The sequence below is a fragment of the Ochotona curzoniae genome, unplaced genomic scaffold (genome assembly GCF_017591425.1).
Source record: "Ochotona curzoniae isolate NIBS_2020 unplaced genomic scaffold, NIBS_Ocur_1.0 scaffold_3223, whole genome shotgun sequence".
Taxonomy (NCBI): Eukaryota; Metazoa; Chordata; class Mammalia; order Lagomorpha; family Ochotonidae; genus Ochotona; species Ochotona curzoniae.
The window spans coordinates 6,696,265-6,714,830 of NW_024467108.1; the positions used below are offsets into that span (position 1 = coordinate 6,696,265).

General features: G+C 44.1%; 1 protein-coding gene across 1 annotated transcript in view; it reads right to left on the minus strand.

The window, feature by feature from the left end:
• PAK1 (p21 (RAC1) activated kinase 1) overlaps positions 1-18,247 on the minus strand; it is a 142,561-nt gene extending 124,314 nt beyond the window's left edge. The window contains exon 1 of the mRNA XM_040964434.1: positions 18,139-18,247. The gene's annotated coding sequence lies outside the window, so the exon portion shown is untranslated. The remainder of the gene's footprint in view (positions 1-18,138) is intronic.
• Between the last annotated feature and the right edge of the window lie 319 nt (positions 18,248-18,566).

An 18,566-nucleotide genomic window follows, 5' to 3' on the forward strand; every position in this document is an offset into this window, starting at 1 on the left:
CCTCCCCTTGCACTCTGGGATGCCATCCAGTGCACAGGCATCAGCAAATGAGCAGGCCTGGTCCCAATACATGCATTCCAAACCCAGACTACAAATCCTATGATTCTCCCTGTGGCTAGAATTTTGAGTCTACTAGTCCAGTGGAGGAATCCTCCAAAAAAATCTCTCCTGAAGTGACCCCAGGCCTGATTCTTGCAAGTGTCAAACAGTGTAACAGACTGAACCAGACTATCAGCCTATGCGCACACTGGTAATTGTAGTTGCATGATCAGCTCTGTTCCCAGCCCCATGTCCCATGCAAACCAACAGGTGCTACAGCCTGGCCAAACCCAGGTTGCCACAAACACAGCCCTTGCACAACTAGCAGGAATTAAAGCCTAGTTGAGATGGCCCCCAAAAACCCCCACCAGGCCCACCCCCAGCTATGGTTCCTGTGTGTGCCAGTATGAACAGCAGATTAGTCCATTCTGTGCCACATCCCCATCAGGCTGTCATATATACCCATTGGTGTTGCAGCTTAGCTCAGCCCAACTCACTCCACAACCCAGTTCACATGTATGCCAATGGGTGCTGTCGCCTTATCCAGCCCGGCCCATTCCCAGTCCTGGCTCTCATACACATCAGCAGGAGCTGCAGCCCAGCAAAGTAGTGCCCACCGTATCCCTGTTAAGCCCACAAGCCATCTAACTAAAGACATAATGTTTACTATCATATTTCTGTAACATTGACCCTTTCATACCTTTACCTCAACTCTTTCCTTAGTACAGAATTTTATTCCTTAAAATGACCCCTTTTGCAAAAGTTACTCATTTGCTCTACAAAGAGATTTACCTAAAGAGGAGTTCATCAAAGAGGAAAGGAGAAAGAGACATAAACCTAAGCAGACTGAGCCCTGAAGAAATGAGCACCATATGACCTGGGAGAAAACAAACAGAGAGGAGACAAAAAATTCTTCCAGCACAAAGATTAGCCGTAAACAAAATCAAAAACAAAAGCAAAAAAAGAATAGCCGTAAAGGAAAGAAGGTTCTTCCTGTCACCAAGACTGTGTCCACACATGCACAACTTCTTAAGAGTTGAGAATGATGCCACAGTGTATATCGAGTTTTACTTGATAAATTACTGTTGATTTTTTGAAGTTAGTTCCCAAGAATCACAAAACACTAATCACTGTGGGCATAAAATACTATATCATAAGCTAAAGGAAGACTGCCATAGCAAATATCACAGTCCCCACTCTAGAAAATGCATAATGGTGAAGAAAAGAAAGGCAGATGAAAAGATAAGGGGGTAACACAAAACTATCTATTATTATTATGTTGTTTATTTATTTATTCATTTTTAGAATTTATTTGAGAAACACAATTCCCTCTCACTGGTTCATTCCCCAAATGCTTACAATGGCCAAGGCTGGGCTGGACCTAAACAGGTTACCAGGAATTCGATCGAGGTGTCTCCCATGGGAGACAGAGACTAATTCCTTGAGTCATAACCACTGCCTCTCAGGGTCTTCGTTAGCAGGAAAAGGGTCAGGAAACAGGGTGAGGCATCAAATCTACACACTCCATTATGGAATGTGATTATCTTAAGCAATGTCTCAACTGCTGAATACTTATCCTCAAAACATTACTTTTTCTTAAAATGTTTATTCAAAAGGCAGAAAGAGAGCATTCCCATCTACTTGTCCACTCCCCAAATGCCCATGATGGCCAAGGCTGGGTCAAGGTCAAACCAGCCAGGCAGGAATCCAATCCAGGTGTCTCACATGGGTGGCAGAAATAAAATTACTTGAGCCATTGCCACTGTCTCCCAGGGTCTGAAATGGCAAGAAGCCAGAGTTAGAAGGCCGGAGGTAGATGCTGAACCCAGAAGCTCTGGTGTGAGATGTAGACATCTGAACAGCTAGGCCAAATACCCGCATCTCCAAAAATTATATTTTAAAAAGGCAAATACATACTAATGAAGTTCAAGTTAGCAAAGTATTTAAACTTAGATATAATTGAGAGAAAATTTCCCCAAGAAAACTCATTAATTTACCAAATACTGATCTTGTTTACTAATTTTATCTGAGAGAGAGTGTGTGTGTGTGTGTACTGTCTTGTTTACTCTCCAAATGCCTGTGATCACCATGACTGCGCCAAGCAGAGTCCATAATCCAGAACTCATCCAGGTTTCCCGCATGGCTAGCAGGTACTCCATTCCATTACCTGATGTTCCCCATGGGCACTGGGACTGGGATCAGAAACAGGACTCAACTTGAACCCAGGCATGCACCTGAGACAGGATGCAGGTGGCCCAAGCAGCAACTTAACTGCTGTCCAAAATGCCTGCCTCATGCCAAATACTTCCTTCATTATGTACTAGAAACTGTTCTGGGTTAAAATGACACAGAGAAGCAAGCAAACAAGGTCCCAGATTTCACGCAGCCCAATTCTAACTGGAGGACAATTAGAACAAAGCTCTCAAGAACAGGACTGTAAAACATTTAGGATTTTACCTTCTCTACCCTATAATGATAATGATGACCAATATGTAATCCTAATAACAAGAATATGAAGTAGGTATTATTAGCACCGTCTTGAGAATAAAGAAACTAAAATGACAAAGGTTAAGTAACCCAGATCAAGTGGTCAAGAAATGGCAGCGTTATGGCATATTCAACATCAGATCAGTGGGAGAGTTTTAATTGATATACAATATAGAGAGAGCATTAAACTATATTTTTACCTCACAGAGCTTTGTTAAAATGTGAGGCACAGAATTATTAACCTGGCATAAGCTTTTTGCTCTATTTGGGGCTTTTTGTTTTTTGTTTTTTCCTACTCCAAAAAAGATGGGGGAGGAGGTAGACTCCGAAGGCTGAGGTCATATTCAGCCTGTTTCTATGGTTTCAAAAACAATTATGGAAAGGTATTCAGGTGCCTCATCCAATTGTTTGTGAAAAAGTACTGTGAAAGCTGCAACCATACAGTTCTTGTCCACCAGCTGAGACCGTTGCTTTCATGGCTTCAGTAAGGGGCACATTAGCATCGCATTAATGGGCATAAACAGCTGTAGCACAAACCTGCAGCACACAGGAGGCTACAGGCACAGAGAACAAAGGGAAATGCAGGGAAGCCATGATTGGCTGACCTGGCGCCGTCTAGGTCAGGGATGGCATTTGGTCCCTCTGCATTTCTCAATTCTCTTGAATGCGGATACCCAGGCAGCAGCCCAAAGCCTTCCTCATTTCCATCTCAATCTCCAGGAAGAATGATAATGAGAACAAGAGCTACAGAGGCAGAGAGCAGATTTTGAATATTAAAGTATACAGTAGGCAGAACCTGGTAAAAAGAAGAATAAGAGGTTTACCTTTTAGACTTAACAAAAGTATTACATCCAAACTAATTCTGTTCCAAATCCTTTCAATTAGTATTCATTCTTCCTATCTCAACACATTCATTAGGTATTATACCACTGTAATAAATAAAGCACAGTCCTCAATCTGAGAATTAAGTCTAATGAGAGAATCAGCATATACATAGAAATTTTTGTTTTCTGAGGATAATTTCTAGCCAAAAAAAAAAAATCAAAGTTAAATGACAAGGGCTAAACATTTCTAATAACCTCTTCACCATAAAATTGTTCAAGTTTCTAATTTATCAAGATAAATAAAAAGTTATCTTTAAGTAATTCTTAAATAACAAAATCTAGGTTAAAAATGCCACTAGCATACTTATTTAAAAAACAAATTCATTTACTTCACAGCATATTGATACAATATATTTTATTAAAATATGTAAGAGGCTAAGCAATTTTCCCCAGAGCCTCTCTTTAAACTTTTTTTATTCAAATCACCATCTTCTGCATCTCTTGTTATGTCATCACTCACATTAAATTTCCCTTCAATTTTTAACTGGTCTAATTTTACCTACTTTTCATTTGTCAGTGGATTGTATGTATGTCTGAGTGTTTCAAGCCATTCTCCAAGATCACTTTATTTCAATTTCTAAAATTCTTCAATTTTCATTTTGGCTACCGTCAGACGCTAATTATCCTGCCATTACAAAAGTACTTACTGACAAAGGGAGTGACAAGGACAGACCCCAGCAGTGAGCAGAAAGGGATATTTGACTAGGCCTAACTTTGTGATTAATCCCAGCAGATATCAAATTAATCTCCATACATCTAATTATAATGCAAAGCATAAGTAAAATGTTACAGAAGTTCAAAAATGTTTATTGAGGGGTCCAGCACTATGGCAAACCACAACAGGTAAAACCACAACAGTCAATGTTGGGTCAGGCTGAAGCCAGGAGCCTGGAGCCTTTTCTAGGCCTCCCAGCTGGGTAGAGGGGCCTAAATACTTGGACCATCTTTCACTGCTCTTCCAGGCACACTGGTAGGGAGCTGGATAGGAAGTGGAGCAGCCAGAATTCAAACTAGTGCCCATATGGGATGCCCACATCACAGGGGGTGGTTTAACTCATCATGCCATAATGTCAGCCCCCAAAATCAATTAACTTCTACACCAGAACAGAAGGAATAAAGAAATATAAACAAATTTGAAAAACAAACTTCAGAGACAGAACTTCAGAGACATTTGATAACCCACGTAGGACCTGGAATGGGGGCTGCGTTCTGATCTGGAAATGGTTGTAGTCTCTCTTGGCACAAGTGTGGACTGGGATTGGATGCACTGAACCGGGCCAGACTCCAACACCCCCTGGTGTCCTGGAGGACCAGGGCAGATGTGCGATGGACTAGGCAAGGTCTCAAACCCCTACTGAGCCATATGTGAGCCATATGTGGGTATGGACAAACCATGGCTGGGCTGAAACATCCAACAGCAAGAACCAGATTGGGTGGAAGGCCAGTCAGGAAAAGCCACAGTTCCTGCTATGACAGGAGGTGGACTGAGTAGGGCTGGCTCATGGACCCACTGGTAAGCGTGAAACCTGGCACTGGGAGAGGTTTTGATGGAGGAGCCTGGGCAACTCCTCTGGCAGGACACAGACCCGCCAGGTAAGCGCAAGAAACATGATAGGAAACAGCCCAGAACAGGCCATGGAAAGTTACCCACTGGCATACAATTGGCAGGGGTTGGGGGAAGACCAGGTTGAATCTGTCCACGTCATCCACTGGCAAATCCAGGCACCAGTGTGGGTCAAGCCAGGTTCAGTCGCAACAAAGACTAGTGCCCAATACAGAATGCCAAGGTGAGGTTGTGTGTACCGGAAGGGACCGCAGTGCCCAACCAGCAAGCGTGAGAACCAGGCAGGGAGGGGGAAGAGCCGGCAGGGGAATAAGGGAGGGTTCCTTTGCTGGACAGCTACTCCCGCTGGAGAGCATAGACTGGGATGGGGGCAGACCAGACTAGGCAGGGCTACAACACCTGTGCGCCTCATGTGGACTAGATCAGGGAAAAGCCGGGCTGGGCTGACTATTCCTACTGGTGCAAACAAAATTAAGAGTGGGTGAGGGTTGTTTGGGCTTAGCCACAGCATCAGCTGGAAGAAGCTGGCACTGAGGACTAGTTCTGTCAAGTCAAACCACAGAACTATCTGGAGAGTGCATAATCTGGGAGTGGGAGAGGCCTGGGAGGGGAATAGTGGGCTTATCCCTCTTGGGTTACCACTCCCACGGGAGGACATAAAACTAAGACAGTGGCTGGGGTGGAATGGGGTGTGGGACAGACTGGATTACTGCTACACATACTGGCAAACCAGGGTAGGGGGCGGGCCTGGTGGGGGTTATTGCAGGTCGCTCCATCTAGGCTGCAGCTCCTGCTGGTTTATTTGTGGGCCAAGTATGTGCTGGGCAGAAGCAGGCTGGACTGCAATACCCATTGGTTCCAGTGGAAGTCGGGAGTGAAAACAGAACCAACCCAGCAATTACAACCACCAGCTGATCAGGGCGATGGACTGTGCCGGGTCCTGTACTTGCTAGCACATACAAGAATCTGGTTTGAGAACACCTCAGACAAAGTTTCTTTGGAGATCTCCCCAATAGAAATGCCGGACTCAGAACCCTAACCAAGAAAAGACAGAAGACAGAACAGGTCAACCAACCATCTCAGCTATGATGGACTATATCAATCAGTGGATTTTTCAAAGACCTCATAGTGCTTGGAGTGGCAAGATTGGCAGCGATTCATAACTGTTGGAAATATCAAAACCACATGAGCAAGATCCTCAGAGCATACCTACATTTGGAACCTGGGGAGGGTGGGAAATTGGGTGGGCCTTCTCCCTTAATATCCCCCTTTAAACATGAAGGAAACAATATGGAAAAATACTTATCCACTTTCCTGTAGCTCTTGAACCTTTTTACCCTAATTACCTATGTAAAGATTGTCAAAATAAAAAAATAAATTAAAAAATATATATATGAAAATCAAAATAATATGATAGAATTGCAGCTCAATTTTAAATATTAACACTGCAACAAAACAGCTTATAAAATAGAGCTCTTGTTTTATAGAAGAAAATTGGTGAGAGCAAATGTGTTACATATTATTACAACTGTGTGGAACTTTAAGGAAACCCACAGTAATCTTTAAGGAAACTGCCAATTTTGCAACATTGCCTTAGTATGAAAAAGAAATGACCATCTAGGAGGCAACTATGCTAACAAAGGCTTCAATGCAATTTGTCATCTTTCAGTAATACACAATTCGTGAACTCAAATGAAATGCGGAAAGACCCTGAATGGCAAAAGTAGCTAGTGATCAGCTTAAGAATTTTCCATACCCTTAGATAGCATCAAGGCATGCCTTCAGCTTCTAACTCAGGTCAGAAGTAATTTGCACAAGAGGTATTTAGCCTATTAAGTTTTCTTCTCTCCTACCTTCTTCCAACCAAACATTAACAGCATTCTTTTATGCTTGAAGTTTTGAAAAAGTATTAAAGAAATAAAATGAACCATAATTTGAATGATTTCAGTTAACATTCTTTCAATTAAAAAGCATTTCCTTATTACTTACTATATACCACGCACTAGAAACCCAACAGAAACCAAAAACTTACACTTTTTCCTTTAAAAACAGGTACTACAGGGGCTGGCACAGGGTGCAGCAAGCTAATCTCCACCTGCTAACGCCAGCATCCCCTGTGGGTGCTGGTTCTTGTCCAGGCTGCTCCACTTCCAGTCCAGCTCTCTGCTTATGGTCTGGGAAAGCAACTAAAGACTGGCTCAAGTCCTTTGCACACTGCACCCACATGAGAGATCCAGAAGGAGTTTCTGACTCAGCTTCAGATCAGCTCATCTCTAACAGATGTGGCCATTTGGGGAGTAAACCATCAAACGGAAGACCTCTCTCTGCCTCTCCTTCTCTCTATATAAAATCTGTCTTTCAAGTAAAAATAAATATGTCTTTAAAATGAAAAAAGAAAATGGTACGACATTAGGCAAGTGTTACAGTGTAGCAAGTTAAGCTGCCCTGAGATATGCTCATCCTATCAACTGAAGCAACAGGTGTCTAGGACTCCCTCACCCATGTGAAATAACTGGGTTGAATTTCAGCTCCCTATTCTGCCCAGGTTCAGTCAGGTATTGCCAAACGGCCAATGAACCTACAAAGAGCTCTTGTTTGTCTGTCTCTCTGTGCCCTGCAAATAAATAAATATTTTTTTTTAAATATAGCTAAGGTACCATGCCTTAAGATAAATAATTTCTGGAGCCTATAGTCTAGTACACAGAGATGTTAATCATACTTTGTGGCTCTGTATAAACAAATAATGATATGAACTGAGGAACAGATTGAGGAATGGATTAATATGAAATCAAGCAAAAAGAAAAAAAGTCACAGAATTAGGGTATTTCTGCACATATTGTATCCCCAATACTTTGTTAAAATAAGCACTTACTGTTAAAAAAAAAAGTCTAAATATTTATAAAATATAAAGTATCAAGAAGAGTTTCTTTCAAGAGTAACTCCTTTCAAGAGAAATTTTTGTTAATGAGAAATTTAACCTTGGGGCAAGCACAGATACCTAAAGACAAGTTCAAGACCTCTTGGACATCTGAAGTAATTAATTAACCATCAATTTCTGCTTATCCATTGTAGCAAACAATCAAATATTGTATTCCATCCTCAGGACACTATGTTTTAGTGCTGGTTCAGCATTTTCTGGAATTCTCAGAAGAGAGGGGCTAAGAGAGGCTATGACGATTGCTAACTGTCTCATTAACCTGGGGTTTCTTAAAAGTCAAAGGAAAATGAAATAAATGTCACTGAACAAGGCAACACTTGAAACACTGGGAACAAGCATCAGATTAGGAGACAAATACGAAGTTAAGATTCTAATTTTCAACATGAACAAGTCCCTCAATTTTCTCTTGATCTGTAAAAATGAAGATATTTTAAGGACAGAATTCAGTTAAATGAGATTGTATAGGAAAATGTTTTGAAATAAGTAGATCGTAAGCATGTAATTATCCTTAGGTTGTTCAAAAGATGTGAATTTTCAAAGGCCTATCATTACGGATTTTTCTATTTTGCTCACCTGGGTTCTACAGGATTTTTTTAAGTTGCTTTATAAATTATATATTAAGTTACTTCTTGAATTAATAAAATAAAATGTTACCTTGATAACAAAAACTTCACACTGTAAACAAGACAGGTAATTCTAAACAGGAAATAATCTCAAATGGAAGAGAACATTATAAAACAGAACTCTCCAAAAGGTGAGAGAGGACCTAAGAGTCCCTCCAACTACACTGGGAAATGTTCCCACAGTGAGTGACAGCTGTTGATGGTCTATAGCATAACGTATTACAGGGAGCGGGTGAAGCCTGTAAGAGGAACGGAGGGTTAAGAGGCACTGCCAGAGCCAGCACTGTGGCATAGTGGACAAAGCCACCCTCTGTGACTGTGACACCAGCATTGGACACAGGTCCAGGTGCATGTCGTGGCTGCTCCACTTGGGATACAGCTCACTGCTAATGGCTTGGAGAAAGCAGCGGAAGATGGCCCAAGTGTTTGGGTCCTTGCCCCATCATGTGGGAGACCCAGATAAAGCTCTTGACTTCAGACTGGTACAGTTATGGCTTTTGCAGACTTTCAGAAAGTGAACCAGTGGATGGAAGATCCTCTTTCTTTCTATTTCTATCTCTCCTACTCTCTGTAATTCTTTCAAATTAATAAAAGGGTATTTAAAAAAAAGAGCACTGGGCCCAACATGGTGGCCTAGCAGCTAAAATCCTTGCCTTGAATGTGTTGGCATCCCATATGGACACTGGTTCTAATCCCGGTAGCCCTGCTTCCCATCCAGTTCCCTGCCTGTGACCTGGGAAAGCAGTTGAGGACAGCCCAAAGCCTTGGGACCCTGCACCCGCGTGAGAGACCTGGAAGAAGCTCCTGGCTCCTGGCTTCGGATCGGCTCAGCTCTGGCTGCTGTGGTCACTTAGGGAGTCAATCACCGAACAGAAGAACTTCCTCTCTGTATATCTGACTGACTTTGCAATAAAATAATCCTGGCTGCGCCACTTCCAACCTAGCTCCCTGCTAATGTACCTGGAGAGGCAGCAGAAAACGGCTGGCCCAAGAGCTTGTGTTTTCTCTCTCTCTCTCTCTGCCTTTCCCTCTCCCTCTCTCTCTCTCTCTGTAACTTGCCATTCAAATAAATAAATCTTAAAAAGAAAATTAAAAAGTGGTAGCTATGGTTTCCAGCTGTATGACCTCAGGCAATTCAATTAACCTCTCTGTTTTCTCTTTCATACAGCCAAAATAAAACACCTTTTTAAACTAACATGAAGTCAAGATAAAACATCTTTCTGAGTTTGCCAGCTTCTCTATTCTTTGTTTTTCTTTTTAATTGCTCAAGGAATAAAGTGAGATAGCAATAGTGGAAGTACCTGAACACAATAAAAAAGGCCTCATCACCAGGGCCTGCCTCCCTGTCTGCACTCAGCACTTGCCACCCTATACCCCTTTTGTAATCACATCAAACCACTCAAGGTTTCAAGACAGGTGCTCAGAACTGTTCTCTGTTTCAGGAACATCCTTCCTCTCTCCTCCTCCCTCACTCCTTGGTCAACCCTGGATGCATTTCCTTCAAGACTGGCTTGCTAGGTCACTAGCATCTCGAGTAGATGTTCTTCCTCTGTGTTCACACAGCATTCATGCTTCTCTCCATGTGATTTCTGGCTCAGCACAGTACAACTGTCTACATACGCTTCTGTTTCTCAAAAACACTAGAGACTCGAGTTCAGGAACGGAGTGTGACTCACTGGTGCCTTCAGAGTCCGTGACAAATGCCTGACACTCCTGACACATACTCAACAAATGGGTGAATTTTAAGTGCTAGAATACACTGATTTTCATATAACAGATACACAAAACATTTACTACTATACGGCTGTATCTCTCATATTTCTGTGCCTATCAGCATCACCTGTAAAGCCTCAAAATCAACAGATTCTAATTCATCAGACTTGAGATACAGCCTGAACAACGGGATGTTTTTAATCTTCCTAAGTTCAACTGCACAGCCAGATTTTAAAAACCACTGCAATGGGTAATTGTAGCCATCAAATTACTATTATTCTACCTTACATCTTTGTAGCAACATGTTACAATTTATTTTCACACATGGAATTGATTTTATCTTCACACAACTCTGCATTAGGTAGTATTTGTTTCCAAATAAATATTTAAAACAATTGTGAAAGCTTCTCTTTGCCTAACATGAAGTGTTGTTCCGCTACATCCATCTTATTTCCTAGAAAGTGGTAAGTGATATTACGGTAATACTGCAAACACTATGAGAACAAGGGTTACGACGAGGAAGACATCAATCCTGACTTCATGGGGATCAAAGCTGGAATAAGGCAGGCTGGCCTTGAAGATGTAGCAAGCAGATGAGGCTGGAAGTTACACATACAAGCATTTTGGCATTGGCATTTCTTAAATTTGAAAGACAGATTCTAAAAAGGGAAAAAAAATCTTTCCAGCCTCAGCCTAAAAGGGAAAGGGACACTGGGAAGGACTGGAAATAGAAAAGTAAAAGAATAAAACCCCATAAATAAGAACACGTTTCCCAATGCCACATGTGAACTATCTACCCTCTGACTCCACCAATAAGAGTCAGGACAATGAACTTGTTCAGCTAAGATCCAGATCAATTCTAGACAACTAATCAATACCACATGAAATCATGCTAAAAGGATTTGGTGAGGCTTGGTTCTTCTAGACCTGCTACTGCTCTATTTCTTAACAGAAGATAATCTGGGCCCAGCACAGTAGCCTAGCGGCTAAAGTCCTTGTATGCGCAGGAATCATGTGAGCACCAGTTCATGTCCCAGGGGTCCCGCTTCCCATCCAGCTCCCTGCTTGTGGCCTGGGAAAGCAGTGAGGACAGTCCTAATATTTGGGACCCTGAACCCATGTGGGAGACCTGGAAGAGGCTCTGGGCTCCTGGCTTCGGATCAGCGCAGCTCTGGCCATTGCAGCCACTTTGGGAGTGAATCAGCAGACAAAAGATCTTCCTCTCTGTCTCTTCTCCTCTCTGTAAAATCTGACTTTCCAATAAAAATAAATAAATCTTTTTAAAAAAGAGAGAGAATATAATCTGGAGGATCCTATCACATGATTTCTCCAGTCTTGCAAACAGCACAATGAAGGAGAAAAGGAAGTTATTCTGAGGAGGGAAAACAGAGGCAGAGAAATGCAGCACATGAGGATAAAGGGAAATGAATAATATCCAGGCACAGATGACTCAGAATACGGGCAAAGCCTGGTCTTGCAGCTTCCATGAAGAGGTGTTATCTTCTCAGTCTGTAATATCATGACCATCTGACAAAGACTTTTATCATCAAATATTCTTTTTTTCTAGTTCAAACAGTTTTTGTAAGTAAAAGAGCCTAAGAAGATTAGGAATCATCTAAAATCATCTAAATCATCTAAAAGGATGCTCCTCAAAACTGATTTTGATAAGAGTTCAAAAGTCCATATGACACAGAGGCAAAAATAAAGTATTACATCTAGATTTTTAAATCAATATTCAGGCATCCACTAGTGACAAAGACGAGACTGCCACGCCCCTCAGTAGTCTGGCTCCTGAATTAGGAATATTTATGTCACAGGGCTGTTGTGAAGACTGAACAAGGTAAACATCTCAAAAAAGACACTATTCCTTTCCCTGAATGAACAATAAATCTAAGTGATGTATGTAAATCTGGCCCCATCAATCTCTCTAATGAACAAAATAGAACAGGCTAACTGGAGGGAAATTTAAACTCCCACAGCCATGTATCTGTTTGCAAGAACACAGCTACGCTCTCTGTGCAGAAAAACCAAAGCGTTGTGCGTACTGCCCACAGCACAGGGCTGCTGCACTCGGGTGGGTGAGCACTGAGCCCGAGGCTGGCCACTGCAACACCTTCCTTTCCCCAGGATGAGACAGCTAGAGATCACCAGTGTTAGGACTATTCTCAGGGACTGGAAAAAACCCTCTATCTCACACAGTTTCTGCTATGGAGGTGTTCAACAGCGCAAGTTGTCGCCAACAAGTTTATCATCACCCACCAACTTGTCAACAGGTAAATATTTTCAAAGGTTTCTTTATATCAAATGTTCTTAATTTTTACTTCATAATCCTGTAACTTAGTCCACAACAATTGCCACTGACCTCCTTTTACAGCTAGAACAAAAGTCACTGAGATAAAATCACTTTCACCAGAACACATAGTGACACAGAGACCAAATTAAGGTATCCTAATTTATTCAACATTTATTTATTTCCCCACCCTGGATTATAAATTACCCATTTAAAATTAAAACGGAGGCCAGAGTTAAGTGCAGCAAGTAAAGCTACTGTGATGTCAGCATCCAATATGACTCCTGCTCAGGACCTGGCTGCCCTACTGCCATCCCAACTCCTTGCTAACGGCCTGGGAAAACCAGCTCGTGGGCCCCTGCACCTACCTGGGAGACCTGAAAGGAGATTCTGGCTCCAGGCTACTGCAACTACCTAGGCAGTGGAACTATGGATGCCGATACCTCTCTGTCCCTCCATCTCTCTAACTCTGACGTTCAAATAAATAAGTCTTAAAATATTTTTTTTAAAAAATGAGCTGAAATTATGTCAAGGGCCAGCACCGTGATGCAGCATCCCTAATGAGCATCAGCCAATCCAGGTCCTTGCTGATGTGCCTGGGAAAGCAACAAGATGATGGCCCAAGCGCTTGGAGCCCTTCTGCTCAGAAGCAGTTCCGGCCTCCTGATTTCACCCTAGCTCAGCCCTGGCCATTGTGTCCACTGTGAGAGTGAACTGGCACATGGAAGGTCTCTCCCTTTCTCTTCCTTTGTCTCTCTCTCTCTTTTTCCGTCACTCTGCTTTTCAAGTAAATGAATTTTTGAGAAGGAATTGAAGTGCTATCAAAGAAAGGGTATATCATTGTGATAATTTCAAATATCTCTCTTTACCAAGTGAAAAAAATTTTCCTCTGTTTCACAGTTATGATTTTGAAAACCAGGCAGGCATGGGAGGAAGGAGGATTTATTAAAACCAACAGAATTGAAGCCATCTCAAATTGGCAACTCCATAATAAACCTTAATTTTTAAATTTTCTGCCAAAAAAGCTACTGACCTGTAAAAAATGTTTAATACTTCTCAATATTTTTTATTGAAAAGCAGATTTACACAGAGAGAAGAGACAAAAAGATATCTTCCAGCAGCTGATTCAATCCACAAACAGCTGAAATGGTTGGAGCTGCCAGTCCAAAGCCAGGAGCCTGGAACTCCAGGTCTCCCACTTGGATGCAAGTGCACCCAAGACTGGAGTCATCTTTCACTGCTTTCCAGGCACATTAACAGGGAGCTGCATGGGAAGCAGAGCAGCCAGGACTCGAACAGGCATCCATATGGGATGCTGGTATCACCAGCAGAGACTTTAGCTACTATGCATGGCACTGACCCCAAATTTTTAAAAGTCTTACTATCAAAATGTTCTGTAACAAAACTAAATTGTTACATAAAATTGAAGGGGAAAAAAAATACACAAAGGCAACTTTCTCTTGCAGTTGTGCTTATTTGGCAAGTTTTGTCCTATTTTATCCTTCATATCAGCATTTACCATATCATGTTCTGTTACCTAGAGTTCCTGAAGAAAACAGACCAATGAGCCAGCACTGGGTGTACAGCATTAAGCTGCTGCCCAACACACCAACATCCCATAGTCCCAGGTATATTACTTCTGATCCAGCTCCCTGCTAATGTTTCTGGGAAAGCCAAGTACAATGGCTCCGGTCCTTGGGCCCCTGAACCCACCTGAGAGACACCAAAGAAGCTCCTGGCTTTGGCCTGTCTCTGCCCTGGCCACTGCACCCATCTGGGGAGTGAATCAGCAGATGGAATATCTCTTTATCTATCTAAGTCTGACTTCCAAATAAATAAATAAATCTTTTTTTTTAAATGGGGAAGGGGGTGATCCCATACCCTACATAATTGTACCATAAAATTCGGAAAAAAAAGGCCAGCATAGTGGCATACCACAATAATCCTCCACCTTTGTCCCCAGCATCTCATATAGCACTGGTACAAGTCCTGGCTGCTCCACTTCTGGTACAATTCCCTACTAATGACCTCGCAAAGCAGCAGAGGATGACCCAATTCGGGCCCTTGCACCCATGTAGGAAACCCCCAAAAAGCTCCTGACTCCCATTCGGAACAGCCTGGCACAGGTTGTTGTGGTCTTATGAACAACGAACCAGCAGATGGAAAATCTTGCTTTGTCTCTCCCCGCAACTCTGACTTTTAAGGAAAATAAATAAATCTAGAAAAAAAAGAAAAAGAAACTGAACAGCTTCCCATGTATAACTGAAAAACCTATCCTCCCCCCCAAAAAGCACATATTACAGAGCAATTCAAGTGTTGTTACAAGGCAATGAACAAATGAAACCACTCTTCCAGCAAAAGAGAACATGGATATATATTAAAGCAAATAAGAAATTAAAAGCAACAAAGCATTTCAAGAGATCCAGAGAAAGAGTAGAGTTCAACGGATACGATTTTAAGAATGAGTAGGGAAAGACAAGAACCACAGAAGACCTGGAAGAGATTATCTCAAGTTTAATAACTCAAAAGTGAGAGTGTTTATTTAGACTTGCAAACCCAAATCACAATCCTACCCTAGGACATTGTAGAGGTAGTTTTGAAGCCATAGCTAAAACAAAGTAAAAACGTGAGAACTCTGCAGGAGAATGACATGTAAATTTCAACCTGAGTGTGCTTTCTTTTCATGGTTAAAGGTCCTCGCCTTGCACACCCGGGATCCCATATGGGCGCCAGTTCTAATCCCGGCAGCCCCACTTCCCATCCAGCTCCCTGCCTGTGGCCTGGGAAAGCAGTCGAGGACGGCCCAAAGCTTTGGGACCCTGCACCCGCGTGGGAGACCCAGAAGAGGCTCCTGGCTTCGGATCGGCATAGTATCGGCCCGTTGTGCTCACTTGGGGAGTGAATCATCGGACAGAAGATCTTCCTCTCTGTCTCTCCTCTCTGTATATCCGCCTTTCCAATGAAAAAAATAATAAAAATAAATCTTAAAAAAGAGAACCATTCTTAAAACCCCAAAGCTGTGGCTGGCAGCAAACAGGCATAAATCATACTATTCATTCAGCAAACACTTGCATTCCAGATACATGCCATCCCTGTCCAACCCATCAGGATTAAAGCCATGAAGAAAGCAGAAAAAAACTGCTTGTTCTTGAGAAGCTCTCATTCTGATGACCAGACAGCTGATGGGTGGAAGAGAATGGAAGGCCAGGCAGGAAGTGTCATGGAAGGAAAAAGAAGGGTGCTGGTGGGACTTCAAACCCAATTTTAAACCTGGTTCTCAAACGTGAGCAAGCACCAGGAGCTCCAAGGATGGCTTGTTAGAGTAGAGGTATCTACCGGAGCCCCAACCATAGTTTTTCATGGACAGATTTCATCCAGTCCCCATTGCTTTGCTAACAAGATTACAGATAACACCGATGTTGTGGTCCAGGGACCAGGTCGAGAACAAATTGTTTTAACCCAAGCCATTAGAAATGTCCTGCTCATGGACCTTGACTTTATTCCTCATACCTACATTTATTCATTCAAATATTTACTCAGTGCTGGATACTAAAACGAAACAGATTTTACCCTCAAGAAACTCACAGGCTAGTGGAAGAAGACAAACACAAACTTAAAATAACTGTAATACAATGCTATAAAGAGCAATAAACACCAGCCAGAGGATGAAAAGGCAACTCGTTACAAGGACACCTGCACAGGTGGGAAAAGAGAGGAAGACAGACATGCTAGGCAGATACAACAGCACAGGCAAAGCAGAGATGAGAAAAAAAAGTGGCAGGGGTCACCAAAAGTGAAGCCACCAAGGTGATCCATGCTCCAGTCCCGTGATCAAGAGTCTGAAATTGATCTTTTGACAGTGAAGACTCAGAGCGGAGAAATCACGTAGACCATACTTTTAGAAAAATCCCTGTAGATGTACAAATGCTGCTTCCTTCAAACCTGGCACAGGCCTCAATAAACACATACTGACTTTAACTGAAGAGGCTTTTTCTTACGGATGAAGGGCCAGTCACCTTCCCGGCAGGGACTCAATTTGGCCAGGACCAAACTTGTAAAACAGGTCCAGCAACCTCAATTATTGCACAGTACTCCCTGCACAACTGGAGCTCCCTGGAGATTAGGCCAGGCTTCATTGTTTACATGTCTACCTCACCCACTAGACTTTGAGCTCTCTGAAGACAAGGAAGGTCTTAACACTCTTGGAATCCCTTAATCATAGGAAGAGGCTTGAAACAGATTCCAGTAATGGGGGCAACAGAATGACTGAATAAGCAGATGCACCAGGTGGACCTGTGCGCGAGCTCCTATGAAGGGTGGCTAAGCTTTGGGGAACAGCTCAGGGCCCACGTTCCCAAAACTCCTAAGAAGTAGTTTCTAGTAAACATAGGATAGGTTTCATAACACGCTTGACTTGCGATTTCCCAGACATTAGAATGCTACATGTACCAAGAGAGAATACCCAAGGAGCCCAGAGAGAGAAAAGATGGACACCAGCAAAGACCTGGGGGGGGGGGGGTGCTCCTCACGAACTCTCACGGAACTCCTCAGGGAAAGCTGAGTCCTGAGCCAACCGGCTACCTTCTTGTTCCTGGGGCAGCAAACTCCTAGAACTGGAAATGACCTGCTCAAGGTCACACAGGTAGGTAGTACGCAAAACCCCAAGGTAAGAAAAATGAGGCATCTCTGAACTGCTGACTCCTGTTTTCTCTAGACAAACGTGAAGAAAACTCAAAAGCACAAGAAGCAGAATTAAACATCCGCCCCGCCCCCTCCAAACGATTCTTAACTAGCAATGAAGTCTTTCCCTTCACCTCTCAGTGTACTAGAAACACGATAAAGGTGTAAGACAATTATCCAGTGGGCTTAACAAGTGTTTTTCAACACTAACAAACACCAGGTACTTCCTAAGCATTCCTCTAAATCGCTGCCAGTAGTGTTTACCATTAAAATAGTCAAGACAGTGCAGGTTGTAATAATCATTATCTTTTGAAATGGAGTAACCCACACAAAACAGCAACTGCAGTTCTCGATTGTTTCCACCTTCCTAAGTTAGGGAGCACGCCCAGCATGGGGGAAGGGCTGCCTGAACCAAGCACTACTGTTTCTCTTTTCAAGTTGAGCCCTAAACAGTGCCTTCCCCCATGCCTGGACTGGGTAACTTTTCCACCCAGAATGAACCGGGCGTCCAGTGGCCAGGCTTCCCCCTCGCGGGCCGGGGTTAGCACGGCACCGCAGCCAAGTTCGGGAGAGCCCGAGTCCCACACTTGGACCTGTCGGGCCTCCCAGCCTCAGCCGGGCCCCACCCCCGCCCGTAGCCTCCTCCGGGGTCCCCCCGAGTCGCCGGACGTCTGAGCAGGGCGGTCGCGCGGACGGGTGCACTCGGGGGCCTTTGTTGGCCCGACAGGAGCGGCCAGCCTCGCGGGGCGGCGCCCGTCTCCTCTCACCTGGCGCCCCCGCCCGCCCGGCCCTGCCGCGGAGAATGCCAGTGCCCAGGCCACCCCACCTCCGCCTCGCCGCCCTCACCCTGCACCCCAGGGCGCGCCCCCGCCGGGACACCCGCGACGCCCGCGGTCCCGCACCGGGCGGCCGCCTCTTACCTTCCGCGCTCGCTCGGCTCCGCTCGGCTCCTTCTTCTCCACCCGGCGGCCGCAGCCGAGCGGGAGTGAGCGCGCGAGTGTGCGCGGGCTGCCGCCTCACTTTCTCCCTCCCGCAAGCCGCTCGCGCCGGGGGTGCCCTGGGGACCGCGGGACCCACGAGGCAGGCGCGGGGCGGTGCTGCGGTGCGGGCTCGGTGGTCGCAGAGGGGCGGGGACGTGAGGGGCTCGGTGGGCCTCTGAGGGAGAGGTGGGAAGTCGCTTGGGGAGGCTGAGTTCTTGCAGCGCGATTTGGGGAGTGCAGGGTTCGCGGGGCGGGGGGGTGGAAAGAAGGCTGAGAGTCCGAGGGCAAAGTGTCTGTGGGATGGGACGGCCGGGCGCCCGCTGAGGGGGCGGGAGCGTGCGGGGGCAGCCGTGAGGGGGCGTCCACTC